Source organism: Mus caroli, chromosome 1, assembly GCF_900094665.2.
Source record: "Mus caroli chromosome 1, CAROLI_EIJ_v1.1, whole genome shotgun sequence".
NCBI classification, from domain to species: Eukaryota; Metazoa; Chordata; class Mammalia; order Rodentia; family Muridae; genus Mus; species Mus caroli.
The window spans coordinates 72486670-72489489 of record NC_034570.1 but is presented as its reverse complement, the minus strand read 5'-3'; the positions used below and the strand labels follow the sequence as shown (position 1 = coordinate 72489489).

Below are 2820 nucleotides of genomic sequence, written 5' to 3'. Positions count from 1 at the left end.
AATATGTAATAAAAATATTAAAAATTAAAAAAAATTAAAAAAAAGTATCAATAGTACAAGAATTAATACTGTATTGATGAGAGTACATTATAAATGCAGTTAGTTTGAAAAATGGGTTTTCAGAAAAATTTATAGGAGTTTAAAGTCTTATCTAGACTAATGGTAAACGAAAGACATTTGCTTTGTGACAAGTACAGATGATGCTTCTTTGTGTTGCAGCATGCCTAAGGCCATGAAGTTTGAAATTATCTCATTTCCTATAATCACTATATACCATTATTAAGTCACATAGGAAAATTTCTAGTCTTTGTATCCCAATACTAACATTTTTGGCATGTTTGGAAAACTATTTACAAATGGTGTTTGTGATGGCTATTATTGGTTGTCAATTCAATTATACCTGTAATTAACAAAAACCCCAAAATGGAGAGCACACCTGTGAGGGATATCTGCTTAATTCAAGGTGGGAAGACATACTTCTAAGCAGGATCTTGTAGTAGGAAGACACATTTAACCCAGATCTAAATTGGGCCAGGCTTCCTGCTGGAAGCCTATATACTGACATGGAAGAACATATAGCTTTCTTTTTGCCTGCTTACCCTTACTCTGGCTGACAAGTTCACCCATTCACTGGTATTAGAGCCTACATCTTTGGGATTCCAGTGTATTTTGAAGACCAGTGAAAACATCCAGCCTCATGAACTGAACAACTCTTATATTCTTCGATTTTCCATCAGGAGACAGTCATCATTGGAATACTCATAACTCATAACCACTCTAATAAATCCTGGTGTGTGTGTGTGTGTGTGTGTGTGTGTGTGTGTGTGTGTGTGTGTGTGTAGAGAAAGAGACAAAGAGACAGAGAGGAAAGATTCATTCTGTCATTTCTGTTAATCTAGAGACCCCTGACCAATAGTGTTCCAAGACTCAATTCAGTGCACCTAATAATTGTTTTGTTGTCTGTTTTGGCTTTTCATTTAGCATTCATAACAATAGAGAGACAGAAAGTGACTTTCTGGTCAGAGTGCTTCCTTCATCTGCTGTCCATGGTCTATCAGAACCAATGCCAGAAGGCTTCTGAATCAGTACTGAGGACAAAGCTTACTTCATACAAGATTACCAGAAGAAAGCAGCTCCTGGTAAGACAGATCTCTTTCATTTATCATAATTTTCTGTTTTTCTAAAAATATGTAAGTAACACATATTCATTAAAATGGTTTGAAAATACTAAGAATGGAAGCAAAATAAAATCAAAATCAAGTATAATCCTGCCACCTAGAGAGAATTACTTTGTTTATTGATAGATGTTTATTTGGGTTTTTATTGTATGTAATATACATTTTTTTCTACAAAATTGAGATCTATTCTCTATGTCATTTAGTATTGTTCTCCACAGTGAATTTTAGTGGTTATTTGATATTTCATTATATACAAATGTAATTTATCTGACCAAGGTGCCTGGTATAAGGAATTTGATCAGTATATCTGGGTACCACTGTGGATTCTCGGACCTTGCTGAACTATGGTTTGCCATATATGAAAACAGAAACATTATAATTGAGATGAATGAGTTCAGAATGGAGAAAGATATTGAATGGATTTTTTGTTATGCCATCCTTGGCTTTTACTCTTACTCATATAACTGTCCCCATCCCAACCCACGTAGGGCAAATCTGTCTTTAAAACCAACAAAAGCAGGTGCTACTAAAATTTAAGAAAATGCTCGGCATCCTACTCCTAACCGATAGCCCGTCTTCAGCCAAAAGCAAAAATGGCAATGCAATGGATAAATGTTGGGGGCTATGAGAATTGAGGAAGCTGAGTCCATCTCTTACTAAAATTCAGACATGCCATTCTACTGAAGCTCCCTGAGCGAAGAATAGATGAATGTTGGGAGTAGACAGCTGGAGGCAGGCTCTGCCATGTGCCCTAAGAAGACAAGCATTCTAGGAGGTCTATGCCTTGTTCTGGGATGAAGGAAACAGCTGGGGAATGAAGAAAGGAGGCCGAGGACTGGGAACACATGAGTTCCACTGGAGTGATAGCAACATCCAAGGACTTGATGGCTCAGCAGTTGTTTACATAAACACATCAGATTATTTCTTTTGACAATAGTATGTAAAACCATGTCAGTTTAGATGCATTGCAGGCAGAAGAGAGGGAAAAGAAAACTATTAAATTGTCTGATTAAAGCCTTAAGAGACTAAAAATAATTTAGAGTAGATTATCAATGAGTAAAAAAACAGACACAAAAGAGAAGCTTATGGAAATATGTATTGCATTGGATGCACATGTATTCTTTTAATAGCTTTTGTAAGGATGTTAAAATCCTAACACTCCAAACTGTAATTATTTTTATGGTATAATCCAGAAGGTTCTAGTTTAGTTACAGCTCTGTATAGCCATTTATGGAATCTTATTTTTTAAATTTTCTATATTCTCTCTCTCCTATATACATATATAATGAGGTGTGTGTGTGTGTGTGTGTGTTTGTATGCATGTGTGTTAGTTAAAATTTTTTAGGTTGACATTTTTGCCACATGATTCTGGGGCTTTCCTGGATTGAGTTGTTTCTCAGGAATCCTTTACATGTAGGTGTCCTAGCTCTCTGAATCTGGGAATGTGACTGGCTTTGGTGACTAGTATTTATTTGGGATAACCTTGATCCAAGATTTATAAAAAGGCATCAGGATACATGAATACGAGGAGACTGTGTTAAAAACAAACAACAACAACAAAAACAAACGAGCTGGGCTTGGTGGCGCACGCCTTTAATCCCAGTACTTGGGAAGCAGAGGCAGGCAGATTTCTGAGTTCGAG

General features: G+C 36.2%; 1 long non-coding RNA gene across 1 annotated transcript in view; it reads left to right on the top strand.

The window, feature by feature from the left end:
* The window catches only part of LOC110304318, a 362919-nt gene that overhangs the window by 37419 nt on the left and 322680 nt on the right, over positions 1–2820 (top strand). Inside the window, exon 2 of the long non-coding RNA XR_002379061.1 lies at positions 982–1139. This is a non-coding gene — a long non-coding RNA (uncharacterized LOC110304318). The remainder of the gene's footprint in view (positions 1–981; positions 1140–2820) is intronic.